General features: G+C 37.9%; 2 non-coding genes across 2 annotated transcripts; both read left to right on the top strand.

Annotated features, from left to right (window-relative positions):
* Nucleotides 1-3,836: 3,836 nt before the first annotated feature.
* Nucleotides 3,837-3,940, top strand: LOC112700294 (small nucleolar RNA R71). Its single transcript, XR_003153204.1, has one exon. It is a non-coding gene; the product is annotated as a small nucleolar RNA R71 (small nucleolar RNA).
* A 4,637-nt stretch (nucleotides 3,941-8,577) lies between these two features.
* On the top strand, nucleotides 8,578-8,681 carry LOC112699719 (small nucleolar RNA R71). Its single transcript, XR_003152660.1, has one exon. It is a non-coding gene; the product is annotated as a small nucleolar RNA R71 (small nucleolar RNA).
* Nucleotides 8,682-27,120: the final 18,439 nt, after the last annotated feature.

Here is a 27,120-nt window from a genome sequence, read left to right as displayed (position 1 = left end):
TTTAATTAGATGAGCGGGACTTGTAGCTTTTTGCTTCTGAATAGTTTTGGCATCTCACTTTTTCCTTTGTAGTTCAGAGTGATTGGCGTCTCTGGGAACTCAGAATTTCAGATAGTGTTATTGACTTTCCTAGTTAAGCATGTTGATTCTTGAACACAGCTACTTATGAGTCTTGGCCGTGGCCCTAAGCATTTTGTTTTCCAGTATTACCACCGGATACACAAATGCCACAGACACATAACTGGGTGAACCTTTTCAGATTGTGACTCAGCTTTGCTAGAATCCCCAGTTAGTGGTGTCCAGAGCTCTTAAGCACACTCTTTTTGCTTTGGATCACGACTTTAACCACTCAGTCTCAAGCTTTTCACTTGGACCTTCATGACACAAGCACATGGTTAGGGACAGCTTGATTTAGCCGCTTAGGCCTGGATTTTATTTCCTTGGGCCCTTCTATCCATTGATGCTCAAAGCCTTGGATCCTTTTTACCCTTGCCTTTTGGTTTTAAGGGCTATTGGCTTTTTCTGCTTGCTTTTTCTTTTTCTTTCTATTTTTTTTGCCACTTTTTTTTTTCGCAAGCTTCTGCTTTTCACTGCTTTTTCTTGCTTCAAGAATCAATTTCATGATTTTTCAGATCATCAATAACATTTCTCTTTGTTCATCATTCTTTCAAGAGCCAACAATTTTAACACTCATAAACAACAAGATCAAAAATATGCACTGTTCAAGCATTCATTCAGAAAACAAAAAGTATTGCCACCACATCAATATAATTAAATTAAATTCAAAGATAAATTCGAAATTCATGTACTTCTTGTTCTTTTGAATTAAAACATTTTTCATTTAAGAGAGGTGAAGGAGTAATGGATTTTATTCATAGCTTTAAGGCATGGTTACATACTAATGATCATGAAGTAGAGACACAAAACATAGATAAACACAACATTAAAAACCGAAAACAGAAAGAAATAAGAACAAGGAATGAATCCACCTGAGTGAGGGTGGCGCCTTCTTGAAGAACCAATGGTGCTCTTTGAGCTCCTCTATGTCTCTTCCTTGCTTCTGTTGAATGATTCCTAGTAATTTTGGTGTTCCTCCCCTTAGTTGCTTCTAATATTTGTGTGGAGGACAACTTATCCCCTGAGGTATCTCAGGGATCTCTTGATTTGCAGCCACATGTTCTACCACTGAGCTATGACGGCTTATATTAGTCTTTCCATCTCCCATAACTCGGAGGTGGAAGCTTTTGTCTTCCCTTTGAGGTTTCTCTGGCCTTAGGTGCCATTAATGGTAATGGAAAAGCGAAAAAAGCTATGCTTTTACCACACCAAACTTAAAATATTGCTCGCCCTCGAGCAAGAGAAGAAAGAAGAGAGGAAGAAGAAGAAGAAGAAAATGGAGGTGAGTGAGGGGAGATGGATTCGGCTATATGGGTGGGATTGGGTGGGAAAGAGAAGTTGAATTGTAAAGGTAGGTGGGGTGTATGGGGAAGAGTGGATAGATGTAGGTGGTGAATGAAAAATAGAAGGAATGACCATGAATGGAAAGAGAGAGGGCGAGGTAGGTGGGGATCCTGTGAGGTCCACAGATCCTGAGGTGGGGATCCTGTGGGGTCCACAGATCCTGAGGTGAAAAGAAATACCATTCCTTCACCATATAGGCATGTAAATTGCCTTCGTGCATCATCCTGGCGTTCAAACGCCCATTGGTGCACATTCTGGGCGTTCAACGCCCATGTAATGCATGTTTCTGGCGTTGAACGCCAGTTTCATGCTTGTTACTGGCGTTCAGCGCCAGTTTGTCCTCTCTGTGCACATTCCTGGCGTTTAACGCCAGGTTGTTGCTTGTTCCTGGCGTTCAGCGCCAGAATGGTGCTCTGTTCTGGTGTTGAACGCCAGCCAGATGCATCTTACTGGCGTTGAACGCCAGTCTGCGCTACCTCTAGGGTGAAAATTTTTTTCTTCTGTTTTTGACTCTGTTTTTAATTTTTTTGATTTTTTCGTGACTCCTCATGATCATGTACCTAATAAAACACAAAATAACAATAAAATAACAATAAAATAAAAGTTAGATAAATAAAATTGGGTTGTCTCCCAACAAGCGCTTCTTTAATGTCAATAGCTTGACAGTGGCTCTCATGGAGCCACAAGGTGATCAGGTCAATGTTAGTGTAGTCCCAACACCAAACTTAGAGTTTGGATATGGGGTCTGAACACCAAACTTAGAGTTTGGTTGTGGCCTCACAACACCAAACTTAGAGTTTGACTGTGTGGGCTCTTCTTGACTCTGAACTGAGAGAAGCTCTTCCTGCTTACTCTCTTTTGTCACAGAGGGATGGCCATGTGCCTTAAACACAAGGTAGTCCCCATTCAATTGAAGGACTAATTCTCCTCTGTTGACATCTATCACAGCTTCTGCTGTGGCTAGGAAAGGTCTTCCTAGGATGATGCATTCATCATCTTCCTTCCTAGTGTCTAGGATTATGAAATCAGCAGGGATGTAAAGGCCTTCAACCTTTACTAGCACGTCCTCTACTATTCCATAAGCTTGTCTCAATGACTTATCTGCCAATTGCAATGAGAACAAGGCAGGTTGTACCTCAATGATTCCCAGCTTCTCCATTACAGAGAGTGGCATAAGATTTATCCCTGACCCCAGATCACATAGAGCTTTTTCAAAGCTCATGGTGCCAATGGTACAAGGTATTAAGAACTTGCCAGGATCTTGTTTCTTTTGAGGTAGAGTTTTCTGAATCCAAGTATCCAGTTCACTAATGAGCAAGGGAGGTTCACTTTCCCAAGTCTCATTACCAAACAGCTTGGCATTCAGCTTCATGATAGCTCCTAAATATTGAGCAACTTGCTCTCCAGTCACATCTTCATCCTCTTCAGAGGAAGAATAGTCTTCAGAGCTCATGAATGGTAGAAGGAGATTTAATGGAATCTCTATGGTCTCTAGATGAGCCTCAGATTCTTCTGGATCTTTAATAGGAAACTCCTTCTTGCTTGAAGGACGTCCCAGGAGGTCTTCCTCACTAGGATTTTCGTCCTCCTCCTCCCTAGTGCATTCGGCCACTTTGATCAAATCAATGGCCTTGCACTCTCCTTTTGGATTCTTTTCTGTATTGCTTGGGAGAATACTGGGAGGAGTTTCAATGACTTTCTTACTCAGCTGGCCCACTTGTGCCTCCAAATTTCTGATGGAGGATCTTGTTTCATTCATGAAACTGAAAGTGGCCTTTGACAGATCAGAGACTATATTGGCTAAATTAGAAGTGTTTTGTTCAGAATTTTCTGTCTGTTGCTGAGAAGATGATGGATATGGCTTACTATTGTTCAGCCTATTGCGTCCACCATTGTTAAAGCCTTGTTGAGGCTTTTGTTGATCCTTCCAGGAGAAATTTGGATGATTTCTCCATGATGGGTTATAGGTGTTTCCATAAGGTTCACCCATGTAATTGACCTCTGCCATGGCAGGGTTTTCAGGATCATAAGCTTTTTCAGAAGCTGCCTCTCTAGTATTGTTGGATGCATGTTGCAATCCATTCAGATTTTGAGAGATTATGTTGACCTGTTGAGTCAACATTTTGTTCTGAGCCAATATGGCATTCAGAGCATCAATTTCAAGAACTCCTTTCTTCTGAGGTATCCCATTATTCACGGAATTTCTCTCAGAGGTGTACATAAACTGGTTGTTTGCAACCATGTCAATGAGTTCTTGAGCCTCTTCAGGTGTCTTTTTCAGGTGAATAGATCCACCTGCAGAATGGTCCAATGACATTTTCGAAAATTCAGAGAGACCATAATAGAATATATCTAATAAGGTCCATTCTGAAAACATGTCAGATGGACATCTTTTGGTCAACTGCTTATATCTTTCCCAAGCTTCATAGAGGGATTCACCATCTTTTTGTTTGAAGGTTTGAACATCCACTCTCAGCTTGCTCAGCTTTTGAGGAGGAAAGAATTTATCTAAGAAAGTAGTGATCAGCTTATCCCAGGAGTCCAGGCTATCCTTAGGTTGTGAATCCAACCATATTCTAGCTCTGTCTCTTACAGCAAAAGGGAAAAGCATGAGTCTGTAGACTTCAGGATCAACTCCATTCGTCTTTACAGTCTCACAGATCTGCAAGAACTCAGTTAAAAACTGATAAGGATCTTCAGATGGAAGTCCATAAAACTTGCAGTTTTGTTGCATCAAGGCAACTAGCTGAGGTTTCAGCTCAAAGTTATTGGTTCCAATGGCAGGAATGGAGATGCTTCTTCCATCAAACTTAGACGTTGTCTTTGTGAAGTCACCAAGCATTCTCCTTGCATTATTATTATTATTTTCGGCTGCCATGTCCTTCTCTTGTTCGAAAATTTCTGAAAGGTTATTTCTGGATTGTTGTAATTTAGCTTCTCTTAATTTTCTCTTCAGAGTCCTTTCAGGTTCTGGATCAATTTCAACAAGAGTACCTTTTTCCCTGTTCCTGCTCATATGAAAGAGAAGAAAACAAGAAAAGAAAGTGGAATCCTCTATGTCACAGTATAGAGATTCCTTTCTGTTAGTAGAAGAAGAAAGGGGTGAAGAATCCAAATACAAGGGATATAAGAAGTTTGGATTCTTAGATGAAGAGAGGTGAAGAGAAGTGTTAGTAATTAATTTATTAAAAAGAATAAGAGAAGAGAAGAGAAATTTTCGAAAATAATTTTGAAAAAGGGGTTAGTAATTTTCGAAAATTAAAGATAAGATAAGTTTAAAATTAAAATTTAGAACAAAAAGAATTTTTGAAAAAGAGATGAGATGTTTTCGAAAATAAGAGAGGGAAAAGTAGTTAGGTGGTTTTGAAAAAGATAAGAAACAAAAAACAAGTTAGTTGGTTGATTGAAAAAGATTCGAAATCAAAATTTTAAAAAGATAAGAAGATAAGAAGTTAGATAAGATATTTTGAAATCAAATTTTGAAAAAGATAAAATTTTTGAAAAGGATAAGATAAAAGATAAAAAGATATATTTGAAAAAGATTTAATTTTAAAATTGACTTAACTAACAAGAAACTACAAGATGAGATTCTAGAACTTAAAGATTGAACCTTTCTTAACAAGAAAGTAACAAACTTCAAATTTTTGAACCAATCACATTAATTGTTAGCTAATTTTCGAAAATTTGATATAAAGATAAGAAAAAGATTTTTGAAAATATTTTGAAAAATAATTTTGAAATTTTTGAAATTTAAAAAAAAATGAAAAAGATATGATTTTTGAAGAAGATTTTGAAAAGATAAGATTTTTAAAATTGAAATTTTGACTTTGACTTGTAAGAAACAACTAATTTTAAAAATTTTTGACCAAGTCAACCCAAAATTTCGAAAATTTGGAGGGAAATAAGGAAAAGATATTTTTTGATTTTTGAATATTTAATTATGAGAGAGAAAAACAACAAAAATACTCAATGCATGAAATTTTTAGATCAAAACAATGAATGTATGCAAGAATGCTATGAATGTCAAGATGAACACCAAGAACACTTTGAAGATCATGATGAACATCAAGAACATAATTTTGAAAAATTTTTGATGCAAAGAAAACATGCAAGACACCAAACTTAGAAATCTTTAATGCATGGAAAATATGAATGCAAAAGTGCACATGAAAAACAACAAACAACACAAAACAAGAAATCATCAAGATCAAACAAGAAGACTTATCAAGAACAACTTGAAGATCATGAAGAACACTATGAATGCATGAGATTTTCGAAAAGAATGCAAGAAAAATTTTAAAAGCATGCAATTGACACCAAACTTAAAGATTAACACAAGACTCAAACAAGAAACACAAAATATTTTTTTGGTTTTTATGATTTTCTAATTTTTTTGTATTTTTATTAAATTTTTTTTTCGAAAAACTTTTTTGGAAAAACGAAAAAGAAAAGAAAAATTTTTGAAAAAGTTTTTGAAAAGAAAATTACCTAATCTGAGGAACAAGATTAACCTTCAGTTGTCCATACTCGAACAATCCCCGGCAACGGCGCCAAAAACTTGGTGGACGAAATTGTGATCCATGTTCTAACTATTTTGAGATAAATCACTATTATGGCACTGGTTGAATTCACAACTCCGTTCAACTAACCAGCAAGTGTACTGGGTCGTCCAAGTAATAAACCTTACGTGAGTAAGGGTCGATCCCACAGAGATTGTTGGTATGAAGCAAGCTATGGTCACCTTGTAAATCTCAGTTAGGCAGATTAAATTGATTTATGGGTTTTTGAAAATAGAAATAAGAAAATAAATTATAAAAGGGATAGAACACTTATGCAGATTCATTGATGGGAATTTCAGATAAGCGAGTGGAGATGCTGCATGGCTCAAGGACGCCTGCTCTCCTACTGCTTCTACTCAATCCTTCTTACTCCTTTCCATGGCAAGCTGTGTATAGGGGTTCACCATCAGCGGTGGCTACTTTCAATCCTCTCGGAAAAATGATCCTATGCGGCTGTCACTCGCACGGCTAATCGTCTGGAGGCATCACCCATGGTTGATGGCTACATCCCATCCTCGCAGTGAAAACTATGCTCACGCACTCTGTCACAGTACGGCTAATCACTGGTTGGTTCCTGCGCCTACTGGAATAGAATCCCTTGATTCTTTTGCGTCTGTCACTAACGCCCAGCACTTGCAAGTTTGAAGCACGTCACAGTCATTCATTACCGGAATCCTACTCGGAATACCACAGACAAGGTGAGACTTTCCGGATTCCCAGGATCCTACTCGGAATACCACAGACAAGGTAAGACTTTCCGGATCCTCATAAATGCCGCCATCTATCTAGCTTATACCACGAAGATTCTGTTGGGGAATCTAAGAGATACGCATTCAAGCTCGGTTGCATGTAGAACGGAAGTGGTTGTCAATCACGTGCGTTCATAAGTGAGAATGATAATGATCGTCACTTTCATCATTACATTCATCATGTTCTTGGGTACGAATGAATATCTTGGAATAAGAATAAGAGAGATTTGAATAAAAGAAAATAGAATTGCATTAATACTTGAGGTACAGCAGAGCTCCACACCCTTAATCTATTGTGTGCAGAAACTCCACCATTGAAAATACATAAGTAAAAGGTTCAGGCATGGCCGAATGGCCAGCCCTCTCCATGATCAAGTGACCGAATGATCAAAAGATTCAAAGTGATCCAAAGATGGTCAAAAGATGGTCAAAAGATGTCTAATACAATAGATAAATGTCCTATATATACTAGACTAGCTCCTAGGGTTTACATGAGTAAGTAATTGATGCATAAATCCACTTCCGGGGCCCACTTGGTGTATGCTTGGGCTGAGCTTGATTAATCCACGAGCTGAGGCTTCTCTTGGAGTTGAACTCCGAGTTATGACGTGTTTTGAGCGTTCAACTCCGGATCATGACGTTTTTCTGGCGTTTAACTCCAGACAGCAGCATGTACTTGGCGTTCAACGCCAAGTTACGTCGTCATTCTTCGAATAAAATATGGACTATTATATATTTCTGGAAAGCCCTGGATGTCTACTTTCAAACGCCGTTGAGAGCGCGCCAATTGGAGTTCTGTAGCTCCAGAAAATCCATCTCGAGTGCAGGAAGGTCAGATTCCAACAGCATCAGCAGTCCTTTTGTCAGCCTTTTTCAGAGTTTTGCTCAAATCCCTCAATTTCAGTCAGAATTTACCTGAAATCACAGAAAAACACACAAACTCATAGTAAAGTCCAGAAATGTGAATTTAACATAAAAACTAATGAAAACATCCCTAAAAGTAGCTCAAACTTACTAAAAACTACCTAAAAACAATGCCAAAAAGCGTATAAATTATCCGCTCATCACACTCTCCTTTTGGATTCTCTTCTGTATTGCTTGGGAGAATACTGGGAGGAGTTTCAATGACTTTCTTACTCAGCTGGCCCACTTGTGCCTCCAGATTTCTGATGGAGGATCTTGTTTCACTTATGAAACTGAAAGTGGCATTTGACAGATCAGAGACTAGATTGGCTAAATTAGAAGTGTTTTGTTCAGAATTCTCTGTCTGTTGCTGAGAAGATGATGGAAAAGGCTTGCTATTGCTCAGCCTATTGCATCCACCATTGTTAAAGCCTTGTTGAGGCTTTTGTTGATCCTTCCATGAGAAATTTGGATGATTTCTCCATGATGAATTATAGGTGTTTCCATAAGGTTCACCCATGTAATTTACCTCTGCTATTGCAGGGTTCTCAGGATCATAAGCTTCTTCAGAAGCTGCCTCTTTACTACTGTTGGATGCATTTTGCCATCCATTCAGACTTTCAGAAATCATGTTAACTTGCTGAGTCAACACTTTGTTCTGAGCTAATATGGCATTCAGAGCATCAATTTCAAGAACTCCCATCCTCTGAGGTGTCCCATTATTCACGGAATTCCTCTCAGAAGTGTACATGAATTGGTTATTTGCAACCATGTCAATGAGTTCTTGAGCTTTTGCAGGTATTTTCTTTAGGTGAATGGATCCACCTGCAGAATGGTCCAATGACATTTTCGAAAACTCAGATAGACCATAATAGAATATATCTAATATGGTCCATTCTGAAAACATGTCAGATGGACATCTTTTAGTCAACTACTTGTATCTTTCCCAAGCTTCATAGAGGGATTCACCATCTTTTTGTTTGAAGGTCTGAACATCCACTCTAAGCTTGCTCAGCTTTTGAGGAGGAAAGAATTTATCCAAGAAGGCCGTGACCAGCTTATCCCAAGAGTCCAGGCTATCCTTAGGTTATGAATCCAACCATATTCTAGCTCTGTCTCTTACAGCAAAAGGGAAAAGCATGAGACTGTAGACTTCAGGATCTACTCTATTTGTCTTTACAGTCTCACAAATTTGCAAGAACTCAGTTAAGAACTGGTAAGGATCTTCAGATGAAAGTCCATAAAACTTGCAGTTCTGTTGCATTAAAGCAACTAGTTGAGGCTTAAGCTCAAAATTGTTGGCTCCAATGGCAGGAATGGAGATGCTTCTTCCATCAAATTTGGACGTTGGCTTTGTGAAGTCACCAAGCATTCTCCTTGCATTATTGTTGTTGGGTTCGGCTGCCATCTCCTTCTCTTGTTCTAATATTTCTGAAAGGTTACCTTTAGATTGTTTAGCTTCTCTTAGTTTCCTCTTCAGAGTCCTTTCAGGTTCGGGATCAATTTCAACAAGAGTGCCTTTTTCCTTGTTCCTGCTCATATGAAAGAGAAGAAAATAGGAAAAGAAGAGGAATCATCTATGTCACAGTATAGAGATTCCTTTATGTTAGTAGAAGAAAGGGGAGAAGAGTGAAGAAAAAATGGGTTCGGATTTTCAGATGAAGAGAGGTGAAGAGAAGTGTTAGTAAATAATTAAATATAATAAGAAAAGGGAGGGGGAATTTCGAAAATAATTTTGAAAAAGGGATTAGTATTTTCGAAAATTAAAGATAAGATATAATTAAAATTAAAATTTAAAACAAAAAGAATTTTTGAAAAAGAGATGAGATATTTTCGAAAATTAAAGAGGGAAAAGTAGTTAGGTGGTTTTGAAAAAGATAAGAAACAAACAAAAAGTCAAATAGTTAGTTGAAAAAGATATTAAAATCAAATTTGAAAAGATAAGAAGATAAGAAGTTAGATAAGATATTTTGAAATCAAATTTTGAAAAAGATAAATTTTTTGAAAAAGATATGATAAAAGATAAAAAGATTTGATAAAAAGATATGTTTTGAAAAAGATTTAATTTTTAAAATTAAAATTAATTACTTAACTAACAAGTAACTACAAGATATGATTCTAGAATTTAAAGATTGAACCTTTCTTAACAAGAAAGTAACAAACTTCAAATTTTTGAATTAATCACATTAATTGTTAGCTAATTTTCGAAAATTTGATATAAAGATAAGAAAAAGATTTTGAAAATATTTTGAAAAAGATTTTTGAAATTTTTGAAAAATAAAATAAATAAAAAAATGAAAAAGATATAATTTTTGAAAAAGATTTTGAAAAGATAAGATTTTTAAAATTGAAAATTTGACTTGACTTGTAAGAAACAACTAATTTTGAAAATTTTTTGACTAAGTCAACTTCAAATTTTCGAAATTTTGAGAGAAAAAAGGAAAAGATATTTTTTTGATTTTTGAAATTTTTAATTATGAGAGAGAAAAACACAAACATGACCCAAAACATGAAAATTTTGGATCAAAACACAAGATGCATGCAAGAACACTATGAATGTCAAGATGAACACCAAGAACACTTTGAAGATCATGATGAACATCAAGAACATAATTTTGAAAAATTTTTGATGCAAAGAAAACATGCAAGACACCAAACTTAGAAATCTTTAATGCATGGACACTATGAATGCAAAAATGCATATGAAAATCAACATAAAACACAAAACAAGAAAACATCAAGATCAAACAAGAAGACTTGTCAAGAACAACTTGAAGATCATGAAGAACACCATGAATACATGAATTTTCGAAAAATGCAAGAAAAAATTTTTAAAGCATGCAATTGACACCAAACTTAAAAATTTTTTGTATTTTCTTTTATTTTTTTTCGAAAATGTTCTATAGAAAAACGAAAATAATAAAAAAATATTTTTGAAAGATTTTTGAAAACTTTTTTTGAAAAGAAAATTATCTAATCTGAGCAACAAGATGAACCTTCAGTTATCTATACTCGAACAATCCCCGGCAACGGCGCCAAAAACTTGGTGGACGAAATTGTGATCCTCTTTGTATTTGCATGAGATTTATTTAATGGCTATTAACTATATGTGGACACAACTACGTTCAACTTAACCAGCAAGTGTACTGGGTCATCCAAGTAATACCTTACGTGAGTAAGGGTCGATCCCACAGAGATTGTTGGTATGAAGCAAGCTATGGTCACCTTGTAAATCTCAGTTAGGCAGATTAAATAGTTTATGATGAGTTCGAAAATTAACAATAAACAGAAAATAAAATAGGATAGAAATACTTATGTAAATTAATGGTGGGGATTTCAGATAGGCGTGTGGAGATGCTAGAATCCTCTCGAATCTCTGTTTTCCTATTGTTTTCATCCAATCTTTCTTACTCCTTTCCATGGCAAGCTGTATGTAGGGCATCACCGTCATCAATGGCTACTTTTCATCCTCTCAGGAAAATGGTCCTATGCGCTGTCACTGCATGGCTAATCGTCTGGAGGCATCACCCTTGACAATGGCTACATCCCATCCTCTCAGTGAAAATGGTCCAAATGCTCTGTCACAGCACGGCTAATCATCTGTCGGTTCTCAATCAGGTTGGAATAGAATCCATTGATTCTTTTGCGTCTGTCACTAACGCCCAGCCTTCAGGAGTTTGAAGCTCGTCATAGTCATTCAATACCGGAATCTTACTCGGAATACCACAGATAAGGTTAGACTTTCCAGATTCCCGGAATCCTACTCGGAATACCACAGACAAGGTTAGACTTTCCGGATTCCCATGAATGCCGCCATCTATCTAGCTTATACCACGAAGATTCTGTTGGGGAATCTAAGAGATATGCGCCCGGCCGAAGGTAGAACGGAAGTGGTTGTCAGTCACGTGTGTTCATAGGTGAGAATGATGATGAGTGTCATGGATCATCACAATCATCAAGTTGTTGTGCAATGTATATCTTGGAATAAGAATAAAAGAGAATTGAATAGAAAGTAATAGTAATTGTATTGAAACTTGAGGTACAGCAGAGCTCCACACCCTTAATCTATGGTGTGTAGAAACTCCACCGTTGAAAATACATAAGTGAAAGGTTCAGGCATGGCCGAATGGCCAGCCCCCATGGTCTAAGGACTAGGCGTCCAGAGATGATCCTCAGATCTAAAGTGATCAAAAGATGTCTAATACAATAGTAAATTATCCTATTTATACTAGACAAGCTACTAGGGTTTACATGAGTAAGTAATTGATGCATAAATCCACTTCCGGAGCCCACTTGGTGTGTGTTTGGGCTGAGCTTGATCTATCCACGAGCTGAGGCTTTTATTGGAGTTGAACGCCAGGTTATAACATGTTTTGAGCGTTCAACTCCGGGTCGTGACGTGTTTCTGGCGTTTAACTCCAGACAGCAGCATGTACTTGGCGTTGAGCGCCACTTTACGTCGTCAATTCCCGAATAAAGTATAGACTATTATATATTGCTGGAAAGCTCTGGATGTCTACTTTCCAACGCCATTGAGAGCGCTCCATTTGGAGTACTGTAGCCCCAGAAAATCTATTTTGAGTGCAGAGAGGTCAGATTCCAACAACATCAGCAGTCCTTTTCTCAGCCTTTTTTAGATTTTTGCTCAAGTCCCTCAATTTCAGCCAGAAATTACCTGAAATCACAGAAAAATACACAAACTCATAGTAAAGTCCAGAAATGTGAATTTAACATAAAAACTAATGAAAACATCCCTAAAAGTAGCTTGAACTTACTAAAAACTACCTAAAAACAATGTCAAAAAGCGTATAAATTATCCGCTCATCACCATGCCATTGGTGTAGTGTTGGGACAGAGACACAACAAGCTTCTGCACGTCATTTATTATGCTAGCCGTGTTCTAAATGACACACAGAAGAATTACACAACCACAGAAAAAGAGTTATTTGTAGTGGTTTATGCCATTTACAAGTTTAGATCCTATTTAGTAGGGTCAAAAGTGATTGTGTATACTGACCATGATGCTCTTAAATACTTACTCACAAAGCAGGATTCAAAACCCAGGCTCATAAGATGGGTGTTGCTTCTGCAAGTGTTTGATATAAAAATAAGAGACAGAAAAGGGACAGAGAACCAGGTAGCTGATCACTTGTCCCTGATAGAACCAGTAGCTGGGGCGTCCATCCCCTCTACTGAGATCTCTAAGACCTTTCTAGATGAGCAACTCTTTGCAATTCAGGAAGAACCATGGTTTGCAGATATTGCAAACTATAAAGCTGTGAGGTTCATACCCCAGGAATACAGCAGGGTGCAAAGAAAAAAATTAATTTTAGATGCCAAGTACTACCTATAGGATGAGCCATATCTCTTTAAGAGATGTGCAGACGGAATGATCCGCAGATGTGTACCTAGAGAGGAAGCACAAAGGATCCTATGGCATTGCCATGGATCACAGTATGGGGGACATTTCGGAAGTGAGCGAACAGCCACTATAGTCCTCCAATGCGGCTTCTACTGGCCTACTCTTTATAGGGATGCCCGAGAGTTTGTGCGTAACTATGACAGTTGCGAACGAGCTGGTAACTTGCCTCATGGTTACGCCACGCCTCAACAAGGGATCTTAGAGATTGAATTGTTTGATGTATGGGGTATTGACTTCATGGGTCCCTTCCCACCATCATACTCAAACACTTATATTCTGGTGGCAGTAGACTATGTATCTAAATGGGTAGAAGCAATTGCCACACCCAATAATGATACCAAAACCGTGCTGAAATTCCTCCAGAAACACATCTTCAGCAGGTTTGGTGTTCCTAGAGTACTAATCAGTGATGGGGGCACTCATTTCTGCAACAAACAGCTGTACTCTGCTATGGTCCGATATGAAATTAGCCACAAAGTAGCAACTCCATATCATCCACAGACAAATGGGCAAGCTGAAGTCTCTAATAGAGAGCTAAAAAGAATCCTGGAATGAACTGTAATTGCCCGTAGAAAGGATTGGGCAAAGGGCTTGGATGATGCTCTGTGGGCATACAGAACAGCATTCAAGACTCCTATAGGAACTTCTCCATATCAACTTGTGTATGGCAAGGCTGTCATCTGCCCGTGGAACTGGAATATAAAGCCTACTAGGCAACCAGATTCCTAAACCTGGATGCTAAGTTAGCTGGTGAAAAAAGATTGCTCCAGCTAAATGAGCTAGAGGAATTCAGACTCAGTGCCTTTGAAAATGCAAAAATTTATAAGGAAAAGGCAAAAAGGTGGCATGACAAGAAGTTGTCATCCAGAATCTTTAAGCCAGGACAAAAAGTTCTGCTCTTCAACTCTAGGCTCCGACTATTTCCAGGAAAACTGAAATCCTGGTGGAGGGGTCCTTATGTGATTACAGGAGTGTCACCATATGGATATGTTGAGCTTCAGGATATTGATTCTGACAAAAAGTTCATCGTTAATGGACAAAGGATTAAACATTATCTTGAAAGTAATTTTGAGCATGAATGCTCAAAACTGAGGCTTGAATGAGTTTCAGTAAAAGTCCAGCTAAAGACAATAAAGAAGCGCTTGCTGGGAGGCAACCCAGTCATTAGCAGGTAATTTGTTTTATAAAAGTTTGATATATATTCTTCAAGGTTGATCATTGAAATTGAAGGAATTCACAGAGTTACAGAAGGATTTAGTGAAATAAGCAGAGAAAAGGAGCTTGCTAGCAAGAAAATGCCAGTAAGGGGCATCCTAGGCGTTAAACGCCAGAATGGATACCATTCTGGGCGTTTAACGCCAGTAAAGGCACCATTTTGGGCGTTAAACGCCAGAATGGGCACCATTCTGGGCGTTTAATGCCAGAAGTGCAGCATCCTGGGCGTTCAGCAAAACGCCCAGTGATAAAGGGGTTTCTGGCTTTTAACGCCAGCCAGGGTGCCTGGCTGGGCATTAAACGCCCATAATGGCCACCAATTGGGTGTTAAACGCCAGAATGGATATCATTCTGGACGTTTAACGCCAGAAAGGCATGGGAAGGAGATTTTGCTTTCCACTTCAAATTTTTTCACACTTTCATGTTTTGACCCATAATTTTCTACATAAACATATTACAAACTTTCATCACTCACCCTCAAATTTCAAAAATCCAACAATTTTCTAAATTATTTCTCAAATCTCTTTCAAATCTTTTCCAAACCTTCTTCAAAAAAAAAAACTCAAGTATTTTCTCAAATTCTTTCCATATCTTCTCAAATCTCTTTCAAAACTTTCGAAATCCCTCCCCCTCCCTTATAAATACACATTCGGTCATTCCCTTCCCTTCACCATTTGAATTTGCTTCTCCTCTTCTCTCTCCTCTTTCCTTTCTTTTGCTTGAGGACAAGCAAACCTCTAATTTTGGTGTGCTTTTCCGTGATCACTAAGCTAAGGCTCATCAAGACCGTGGCTCCCAAAGGAAAACAAACCAATTCAAGAGGCAAGAAAGAGAATACTCCAAAGAATCCTTGGAGTCAAGAGAGGTTCTTGATGACATGTCATCATATACCTATTTTTCTATGCTTTTTCATACAAGAAATTGATGATTTGTGCTTAAATATTGAATGCTTTTGTGCTTAAATGATATATTTTTTTGATCTTTTAATTTTATAAATCCTGTAGGAAATAAGAAGAAAAAGAAGCAAAGAAGCACAAAATAAGCTAAAAAGGAAAAAAAAGAGCTTTGGGGCACACTTTGAAGTTGGAGCACACTTTGGAGGCTTAGGCCACGCTTTTAAAAGCGTGGCCCATGACCAAATCAAAGGAGGAAGCAACCAGCATGCACACTGCCCTGCTCTTGCCAAGGGCAGGGCAATATCATGATGAAGCAAAGTGAAAATTTTCGCTAAGTTAAAATATGGGCGCTCACAGCATGACCATGCCTACTTCAAAGGCCTATAACTTGAGCTACAGACGTCTGATTGATGTGCTTTCAGTTGTGTTGGAAAGCTGACATTCAGAGCTTTCCAACAATATATAGCCATCCATATTTGGCAAACAATTGACGCATGAGTGAAAGGCATCTTTAAGGGCAAAAAATAAGCGAAAATAAACCAAAGTGCTTCCACCAAGGTTTGAAGCTGGAGCCTCACTCCAAAGCAAAGTAGCGCTCATTATTCTTCTCTGCCCTCTTGGAGAGCAGGGCAATGTCGTGCTCTCTTCATGAAAAATCAAGGAAAATTGCTCCCCCAAATGCTTTCACAAGGGTTTGAACTTGGGAACTCTCCTTGGCGCACACAAGCATGAGCGCATGACACGGCCAGGGACTTGTTGCGCACATCACAACACGGACAGAGGCAAGGCACGCACCATGACAACACTGCCCTGCTCTCCATAAGGACAGGGCAGCATCCTGATGCCCCTCCCACACTTGGCACACAACATGCATCCCCACACAAAGCTTCACTGCTCTGCCCTCCACAAGAGCAGAGCAGCCTCCTGGGAGCAACATATGGGCCAAAATCAACCAAAATTCAATTTAATTCAATTCCTCACCAAATTGAATCAAGGCCAACCAAACCCATTTCTCCTCAAATCCAAAGCAAGCAAAGCCCACTCAACATGACTCAAAGGCACACAGAGAAGCTAGATTAGGAATTTCATTTTGTGAATTTGTTTTTAATTTCAATTTCATTTTATTTTCATTTTGTAAAAAGCCTATATAAAGGCATCACTCTCATTTCAAAAGGGGAGCTGAATCAGAAAAAGGCTTGCTCCATTAGGGAGGAGTAGTAGATAGCTCTCACTCTTTTAATTTTCCTTTCTGTTTGAATTTTGGATTGAGATTGAAAGGAATTCTGTTTTCATTCTCCATCTGCAACATCTCTGCTTTGTTCTTCTGCATAATTCAAGAAATTTTGATTTGAATCAAGGCTCTCTTTACTGCTTCCATCTCTATTTCTTCTTCAATCTATTTGCTGTTGAATCAAAGAAGGGCTTGAGATCTAGACTTGTTCTCTAGTCTCTTTGATTCCTTGATATCTTCAATTTTATTTTGCAATTGAGTTGAGTTCTTGGCTGCTCTTTTGTTTTTACTGTTCCATTGGCTTTTAATTTACTTTCAAGCAAATTAATCCTTCTGCACTTATTCTTCATTTTACATTTCTGTTCATGATCCCAATTTACTTTCCTGCAAGTTAAGCTTTCTGCAAGAGTTTCTGAGTTTTGATCTATTGCTCTCTTTAATTTCCAGCACCCAACTCCCCTTTACTTTTCATGCAATTTACTTTTCTTGCAATTTAAGTTTAAGCTATTTTACTTTCTTGCACTTTAAGTTTCTGCAATTTTATTTTCTGCACTTTAATTTTCCTTGCTATTTACTTTCTGTTGGCTACATTTCACATATTTCACTTCAATGTTAGCTTGACTAAACTAATCACCCACTAAAGTTGCTTGATCCATCAATCCCTGTGGGATCGACCTCACTCTTGTGAGTTATTATTACTTGATGTGACCCGGTATACTTGCCGGTTGGATTTGTGTGTTTGGAAAATTTGTTTTTCCACAAAAACACCATCAAGTTTTTGGCGCCATTGCCGGGGATTGATTAGATCAACAATGATTAAGTGGGTGAGAAGTATAGATCAAGCATTTTTTTGTTTTTGTTCTCTGTTTTAAATTGATAACAAGGTGTTTGAGTTATTGCCTCACTAAGAAATTCTTTCTCTGTGACATGAATTTCAAATTTCATTGATGTTTACAAAATACAAATGGAGTTCAACTCATCTTATGGTCAAACAAAATTTTATGGGATATCACCCACCATCACCGATCTCTAATGGTGTTTGGGAATATCACCAAGAAAATACAAATTCTAAGCACTCCAATCCATGGAAATTTGCTTCACAGACACAAGATGAGCAAGAAAACCATATGGGATATTTCCCTCCACCACAAAATGATGCAAGTCATAATTCCAATGGTAGCTGGGAAAGGAATTCTAATGCTCCATATGATATTCATCCAAAGATATCATCACTTGACCATGCTTCAACAAAAAGCTCCTTTCAAAACTTACCACTCTCACAAACTTCCAATAGCCAAAGAATCTCAAAGCTTGAATCCATGCTCAAAAGATTTGCGAAGGAGAAAGAGAAGTACCAGAAAGAACAAGAGAACTCCCTCAAAAATATGGAAGTACAGTTAGGCCAATTATCGAAAGCATGGAAGGAGAAAATGGAAAAACAAAAACAAAAGGTCCCTATATCAAGTGAAATTGCAAAGAAGGAAGAGGTGGTGGAAACATTTGAACCTAAAACTGCACTTGAGATGACAAGAGAACCTGAACACTCACAACCTCCTCAAACTCCCCTGGACCAAAGATGCTCAACACTGATCGAAAAATATGAAGAGGAGATGAAGAAAGCTTGGGAAGATCAACAAACCTCCTCCATGAAAGAGCTATTAAAGCAAATGTTGAGTATAAAAGAGGAAGTGGAAGAACAAGCTAGTGAGGAGGATAATCAAGAACGTCCAAACTCAAGGGAAATAGAGAGGCACATGAAGGATAAGCTCATTGAACCACCAATTCAAAAGGCTTTGGATGAAGATCAAACTCAAAAAATCACACAGCAACCAATTCATGAATCCAAAGAAGTGAAGGCAACTAACAAGAGCACCAATCCTGTCCCTGATCCAGCAAGCAAGATCAATCAAGCCATTTGCAAAAGGAAGCTTGCTGAGGAAAGGCCAAGACAAGGGACAGTAGTTGAATCTTCTCCCCCCTTGAGGTCATTCCTCTTAACAAACTGGAAGAAGAGGAAGAAAGTGAAGAACAATATGTCAAGCTAATGACACTAAAAGAGCGCTTGTTGGGAGGCAACCCAACCTTAGGTAACATTTCATTTCTCTACTTGGTTTATTCTCTTTCTTTGCTGTGTTTAAATTTCAATAAATTGGCATATGATCACATTCTAAGTTTGATGTTGCCCTACAACAAATTATTTTCAATTCCTTAGGATGATTACATCAATTCTACATGAAAGTGTCACATTAAGATTCTAAGTTTGGTGTGCCACTTATTTTTTTATGCAACTCATCCAGCAACATCACTTGTCTGCATAATCATATTGCCTTTGCATTGTTATTTTTCTTTTGTTGTGACATTTCGTTTGCATTCTCTTTGTTTTAGTCACTTTTTTTTATTTTTTATTTTTTTGTTTTCTTTTATTAACTGTTTTTGTTAATACATCACCAAGAGATCCTTATTCATGACAAATCTTGGTTTGGTAATTGTATTCAACAAATAACAGTTTCTTTTGTTTAGTTTTAGTTCAAATAAATTGACATATGGTTGCATTCTAAGTTTGGTGTTGCTATGCAACAAAAATTTTGTTCCAATGTTTACTAGATACTTGCATCAATTCCAAGTGAGAGTGTCACACTAAGTTTGGTGTGCCACTTATTTTTTTTATGCAAAGTATCATGCACACCATCTTATGTTTGCATCACAATGTGTCTGTTTCTCCGTGCCTTGATGGTTACTCTTAATCTTACTTGCCTAAACACATATGCTACTGACATCCTCTTGTGTAAGACATTCATTATCCATTTTAGACCCCACCACCATTGTCCTAACTGTTGCTTAAGGATAAGCAAGCATTCTGAGTTGGTATGGGAAGGAGAAGAATGGGAGGAAAATGACAATATTAGAGAAGATGGACTACAAGGTTGTAAAGTTCCTTTTCCTCTCATTTATTTCCAGCACTTTAAATTGCAAGATTGTCTTTATATTTTCTGTATGCATGTGTGGTATGACTAAGCATAGCTTGAATTTGATTTACAACATGGTGCTGTACCATTATGACTACCAACTTGAGTTTTGTGAGTTCAAAAGCAATAAAACATCATGATCATAAACAAACAAGGAATTAAAGAAGAATTTAGCATGTGCGTACAAGTATTGGAAAGCTAGTATGATTGATTGTTGCTCAATTGCATTGGATTTTATTTAATTGAAGTTTTTCATCTAGTACATTTTGTGAAATCTTTTGAAATCATGAAAACCTTGAAGAAGCAAATACAATTAAAGCAAGAAAAGAAAAAGGGAAAGAATGAGAAAGCTGAAGGCTCTGAGTACCAATGGCAATTTATTTGCTAAGTGCTTGTGGTGTTTATGTATCAAGCCAAATGCTTGAAAACAAAAAACTTAGAAGTCAAGGCTAGGCTCAAGTGCAAAAGCACTCCCTCAAAGCTCAAGGTTCTGAGCATCAATGATTAGAGAGTCAAGAAAAGAAAAAAAATGATGAGCTTAATGAAGTCCTCTAATTAAATGCTTGTGGTGCTTATGTATCAAGTGGTAATACTTGAAAACAAAGCATTTAGAAGTCGTAGCTTTGTTATAAACTCATGGGGCAAAGCACCCAAAAGGAGAAGCTAAAAAAAAGAAAGGAAAAAAAATCAAATGCTTGTTTCAAGGAAAAATTATAAGAAAAAGATTTCATAAAATGAGCTAGATAGAAGCATCAATCATTTACATTTCTTTTGTGATTGAAGCATGCATAGAAAACTAGCTAACCATGAACATTGAGTTGCTATTCTTCTTACCTTGGATTGTCAATCTTTATTGCATGATTCTTTTCTTCCTTGGGGACAAGCAAGGTTTAAGTTTGGTGTTGTGATGACATGTCATCATATACCTATTTTTCTATGCTTTTTCATACAAGAAATTGATGATTTGTGCTTAAATATTGAATGCTTTTGTGCTTAAATGATATATTTTCTTGATCTTTTAATTTTATAAATCTTGTAGGAAATAAGAAGAAAAAGAAGCAAAGAAGCACAAAATAAGCTAAAAAGGAAAAAAAAAAAGAGCTTTGGGGCACACTTTGAAGTTGGAGCACACTTTGGAGGCTTAAGCCATGCTTTTAAAAGCGTGACCCATGACCAAATCAAAGGAGTAAGCAACCAGCACGCACACTGCCCTGCTCTTGCCAAGGTCAGGGCAATATCATGATGAAGCAAAGTGAAAATTTTCGCTAAGTTAAAATCTGGGCGCTCACAGCATGACCATGCCTACTTCAAAGGGCTATAACTTGAGCTACATATGTCCAATTGATGTGCTTCTAGTTGTGTTGGAAAGTAGACATTCAGAGCTTTCCAACAATATATAGCAATCCATATTTGGCGTACAATTGAGGCATGAGTGAAATGCATCTTTAAGGGCAAAAAATAAGCGAAAATAAACCAAAGTGCTTCCACCAAGGTTCGAAGCTTGAGCCTCACTCCAAAGCAAAGTAGCGCTCATTATTCTGCTCTGCCCTCTTGGAGAGCAGGGCAATGTCGTGCTCTCTTCATGAAAAATCAAGGAAAATTGCTCCCCCAAATGCTTTCACAAGGGTTTGAACTTGGGAACTCTCCTTGGCGCACACAAGCATGAGCGCATGACACGGCCAGGGACTTGTTGCGCACATCACAGCACGGACAGAGGCAAGGCGCGCACCATGACAACACTGCCCTGCTCTCCATAAGGTCAGGGCAGCATCCTGATGCCCCTCCCACACTTGGCACACAACATGCATCCCCACACAAAGCTTCACTGCTCTGCCCTCCACAAGAGCAGAGCAGCCTCCTGGGAGCAACATATGGGCCAAAATCAACCAAAATTCAATTTAATTCAATTCCTCACCAAATTGAATCAAGGCCAACCAAACCCATTTCTCCTCAAATCCAAAGCAAGCAAAGCCCACTCAACATGACTCAAAGGCACACAGAGAAGCTAGATTAGGAATTTCATTTTGTGAATTTGTTTTTAATTTCAATTTCATTTTATTTTCATTTTGTAAAAAGCCTATATAAAGGCATCACTCTCATTTCAAAAGGGGAGCTGAATCAGAAAAAGGCTTGCTCCATTAGGGAGTAGTAGTAGATAGCTCTCTCTCTTTTAATTTTCCTTTCTGTTTGAATTTTGGATTGAGATTGAAAGGAATTCTATTTTCATTCTCCATCCGCAACATCTCTGCTTTGTTCTTCTGCATAATTCAAGAAATTTTGATTTGAATCAAGGCTCTCTTTACTGCTTCCATCTCTATTTCTTCTTCAATCTATTTGCTGTTGAATCAAGGAAGGGCTTGAGATCTAGACTTGTTCTCTAGTCTCTTTGATTCCCTGAGATCTTCAATTTTATTTTGCAATTGAGTTGAGTTCTTGGCTGCTCTTTTGTTTTTACTGTTCCATTGGCTTTTAATTTACTTTCAAGCAAATTAATCCTTCTGCACTTATTCTTCATTTTACATTTCTGTTCATGATCCCAATTTACTTTCCTGCAAGTTAAGCTTTTTGCAAGAGTTTCTGAGTTTTGATCTATTGCTCTCTTTAATTTCCAGCACCCAACTCCCCTTTACTTTTCATGCAATTTACTTTTCTTGCAATTTAAGTTTAAGCTATTTTACTTTCTTGCACTTTAAGTTTCTGCAATTTTATTTTCTGCACTTTAATTTTCCTTGCTATTTACTTTCTGTTGGCTACATTTCACATATTTCACTTCAATGTTAGCTTGACTAAACTAATCACCCACTAAAGTTGCTTGATCCATCAATCCCTATGGGATCGACCTCACTCTTGTGAGTTATTATTACTTGATGCAACCTGGTATACTTGCCGGTTGGATTTGTGTGTTTGGAAAATTCGTTTTTCCACAAAAACACCATCAGTTCTTAACTAAAAAACATGCAGACCATTACCACAAAATAATGGGTCTAAGGTCAGTGATCCCGGAAGTTAAATTCGATCTGAAAGAAGACGAATATCCGGAGATCCAAGAGCAAATTCAAAATAGAGGATGGGAAATTCTAACCAATCCTGAGACAAAGGTTGGAAGAAACATGGTTCAGGAATTCTACTAAAATATGTGGCTGACAGATAAGCAGAGAATGACTAGAACTGCTTTTCATACCTACAGAACCATGGTCAGAGGGAGAATTATTTACTTCCATCTGGACAAAATAAGAGAGGTCTTTAATTTGCCTCAACTACAAGATGATCCTGAATCCTTTAATAGGAGAATGGTGAGAGTAGATAAGAGGTTGGATCAAGTTCTAGAGGACATATGCCTCCCTGGAACTAAGTGGATGACCAATTCAAAAGGTTTCCCAAACCAACTCAAGAGGGGAAATCTCAAACCAGTTGCAAGAGGCTGGTTAGACTTCATTGGGCGTTCCATTTTGCCCACTAGTAACCGTTCTGAGGTCACTATCAAGAGAGCAGTGATGATTCATTGCATTATGTTGGGAAAAGAAGTGGAGGTTCATCATCTGATTGCTTGTGAGATTTACACAATTACAAACAAGAATTCCACTGAAGCCAAACTGGCTTACCTAAGCTTAATCTCTTTGCTATGTAAAGATGCTAGGGTGAGGATGGGAGTAGAAAAATTCATCCCAATTGAACATCCAATCTCCAAGAAGTCAATGGAAGGACAAATGCAAGATAACTCTATCAAAAGGAGGGCCCAGGAGTTCCTCCCTGAACTTTCTGAAATTAACTACTGGACCCGCCTAGAAGCATCTGTTGCCAAGCTGCAAGAAGCTATGGAACAACTTAAGGAAGAACAGCAGAATCAAAACTGCATGCTCTACAAACTGCTGAAGGAACAAGAGAAGCAAGGGCGTGAGCTACAGGAGCTGAAGCGCCAGAAGCTCTCCCTTGAAGGGTCAAGCACCCCACAAGTTGAGTGAGCATCCACTTCTCAAAATCAATGTTGTTGAGTCCTAACTCTGTGATAACCTCTATCATTAGGAATCAATTTTAGAGTCATTTAAATTTCTATTTTTAATTTTCTATTTTTCTAGTCTTCTCTTATAATTATCTTTGAGTCTTGTTCTTATTCTTTGATTAATAAAATTTAAAGTTCATGTTTTAAAGCTATAAATGTCCTATGAATCCATCACCTCTCTTAAATGAAAAATGCTTTAATCACAAAAGAACAAGAAGTACAGGATTTCGAATTCATCTTTGAAACTAGTTGAATTAGTTTGATGTGGTGACAATACTTTTTGTTTTCTGAATGAATGCTTGAACAGTGCATATGTCTTTTGAATTTGTTGTTTTAAGAATGTTAAAATTGTTGCCTCTTGAAAGAATGATGGAAAACGAGAAATGTTATTGAGGATCTGAAAAATCATCAAATTGATTCTTGAAGCAAGAAAAAGCAGTGAAAAAAAAAGCAAGCAGAAAAGCCGATAGCCCTTTTTAAACCAAAAGGCAAGGGTAAAAAAAAAAAGGATCCAAGGCTTTGAGCATCAGTGGATAGGAGGGCCTACAGCAATAACATCCTGGCCTAAGCGGCTAAACCAAGCTGTCCCTAACCATGTGCTTGTGGCGTGAAGGTGTCAAGTGAAAACTTGAGACTGAGCGGTTAAAGTCGTGATCCAAGGTAAAAAGAGTGTGCTTAAGAACCCTGGACACCTCTAATTGGGGACTCTAGCAAAGCTAAGTCACAATCTGAAAAGGTTCACCAATTTATGTGTCTGTGGCATATATGTATCCGGTGAAAATACTGGAAAACAGAGTACTTTGGGCCACGGCCAAGACTCATGAAGTAGTTGTGTTCAAGAATCAACATAATTAACTAGGAGAATCAATAACACTATCTGGATTCTGAGTTCCTATAGAAGCCAATCATTCTGAACTCCAAAGGATAAAGTGAGATGCCAAAACTGTTCAGAGGCAAAAAGCTACTAGTCCCGCTCATCTAATTGGAGCTAAGTTTCATTGATATTTTGGACTCTATAGTATATTCTCTTCTTTTTATCCTATTTGATTTTCAGTTGCTTGGAGACAAGCAACAATTTAAGTTTGGTGTTGTGATAAGCGGATAATTTATACGCTTTTTGGCATTGTTTTTAGTATGTTTTTAGTATGTTTTAATTAGTTTTTATTATATTTTTTTATTAGTTTTTATTTAAAATTCACTTTTCTGGACTTTACTATGAGTTTGTGTATTTTTCTGTGATTTCAGGTATTTTCTGGCTGAAATTGAGGGACCTGAGCAAAAATCTGATTCAGAGGCTGAAAAAGGACTACAGATGCTGTTGGATTCTGACTTCCCTGTACTCGAAGTGAATTTTCTGGAGATATAGAAGCCCAATTGACGCGCTCTTAATTGTGTTGAAAAGTAGACATCCTGGGCTTTCCAGCAATATATAATAGTTCATACTTTGCCCAAGAATTGATGGCCCAAACCGGCATTTCAAATCAGCTTCAGAATTCCCGGCGTTTAACACCAGAACTGGCACAAAAATTGGAGTTAAATGCCCAAACTGGCACAAAAGCTGGCGATTAACTCCAGGAAAAGTCTCTACACATGAAAGCTTCAATGCTCAGCCCAAGCACACACCAACTGGACCCCGGAAGTGGATTTTTATGTCATTTACTCATTCTTGTAAACCCTAGGTCACTAGTTCACCATAAATAGGACTTTTTGCTATTGTATCTGGACCTCATGACACTTTACATGTTTCATACTGTATCTTCTATGGCATGAGTCTCTAAACCCCATGGTTGGGGGTGAGGAGCTCTGCTGTGTCTTGATGGATTAATGCAATTACTATTGTTTTTCATTCAATCACGCTTGCTTCTATTCTAAGATATCACTTGCTCCTCAACTTGATGAATGTGATGAGCCGTGACACTCATCATCATTCTTACCTATGAACATGTGCCTGACAACCACCTCCGTTCTACCTTAGATTGAGTGGATATCTCTTGGGTTCCTTAATCAAAATCTTCGTGGTATAAGCTAGAATCATTTGGCGGCCATTCTTGAGAATCCGGAAGGTCTAAACTTTGTCTGTGGTATTCTGAGTAGGATTCAGGGATTGAATGACTGTGACGAGCTTCAAACTCACGATTGTTGGGCGTTAGTGACAGATGCAAAAGAATCACTGGATTCAATTCCGATATGATCGAGAACCGATAGATGAATAGTCGTGCTGTGACAGAGCGCATTGAACATTTTCACTGAGAGGATGGGAGGTAGCCATTGACAACGGTGAAACCCAACATACAGCTTGCCATGGAAGGAGCCTTGCGTGCATGAAGAAGAAGACAGTAGGAAAGCAGAGATTCAGAAGATAAAGCATCTCTAAAACCTCAACCTGTTCTTCATTACTGCAAAACAAGTATTTATTTCATGTTCTTTTACTTTCTACAATTAAATCTAAGAATTATTGATATCCTGACTAAGAGTTACAAGATAACCATAGCTTGCTCCAAGCCAACAATCTCTGTGGGATCGACCCTTACTCACGTAAGGTATTACTTGGACGACCCAGTTCACTTGCTGGTTAGTTGTACGGAATTACAAAAGTGTGATTGTGATTTCGTGCACCACTACCTCATCCCTCTATTCTTCTTTTCTTCTAACACCTCAAGAAATCTCTATACTGTGACATAGAGGATTCCACTACTCCCTTTTGTTCTCTTCTTTTTCATATGAGTAAAAACAGGGATAAAAACATTCTTGTTGAGGCTGATCTTGAACCTGAAAGAACTCTGAAGATGAAGCTAAGAGAAGCTAAAGCACAACACTCCAGAGAGGACCTTACAGAGAATTTCGAAAAAGAAGCAGACATGGTAGCCGAACCCAACAATAATGCTAGAGATGCAAGGAAGATGCTTGGTGACTATACTGCACCAACTTCCAACTTCTATGGAAGAAGCATCTTAATTTCTGCCATTGGAGCAAACAACTTTAAGCATAAGCCCCAATTAGTTTCTCTAATGCAGTAGAATTGCAAGTTTCATGGACTTCCATCGGAAGATCCTCATCAGTTCTTAGCTGAATTCTTACAAATCTGTGATACTGTTAAGACCAATGGGGTTGATCTCGAGGTCTACAGACTCATGCTTTTTCCCTTTGCTGTAAGAGACAAAGCTAGGATATGGTTGGACTCACAATTTAGAGAAAGCCTGAACTCTTGGGACAAGTTGGTCAATGCTTTCTTGACCAAATTCTTTACACCTCAAAAGATGAGCAAGCTTAGAGTGGAAGTCCAAACCTTCAAACAAAAGAAAGGTGAATCGCTCTATGAAGCTTGTGATAGATACAAGCAATTAACCAAAAGGTGTCCTTCTGACATGCTTCCAGAATGGAGCATCATATGCATATTCTATGATGGTCAAGTTGTCTAAGATGTCATTGGACCATTCTGCTGGTGGATCCCTTCATCTGAAAACCCCTGCAGAAGCTCAGGAACTCACTGAGATGGTTGCAAATAACCAGTTCATGTACACTTCTAAAAGAAGTCTTGTGAATAATGGGATGACTCAGAAGAAAGGAGTTCTTGAGATTGATACTCTGAATGCCATATTGGCTCAGAACAACATATTGACTTAGCAAGTCAATATAATTTTTCAAAATCTGACTGGATTGCAAGCTGCATACGGCAGTGCTAAGGAAGCCTCCTCTGAAGGAAAAGCTTATGACCCTG

The sequence above is a fragment of the Arachis hypogaea genome, chromosome 6, assembly GCF_003086295.3.
Source record: "Arachis hypogaea cultivar Tifrunner chromosome 6, arahy.Tifrunner.gnm2.J5K5, whole genome shotgun sequence".
NCBI lineage: Eukaryota > Viridiplantae > Streptophyta > Magnoliopsida > Fabales > Fabaceae > Arachis > Arachis hypogaea.
This window is presented reverse-complemented; position numbering and strand designations above follow the sequence as displayed.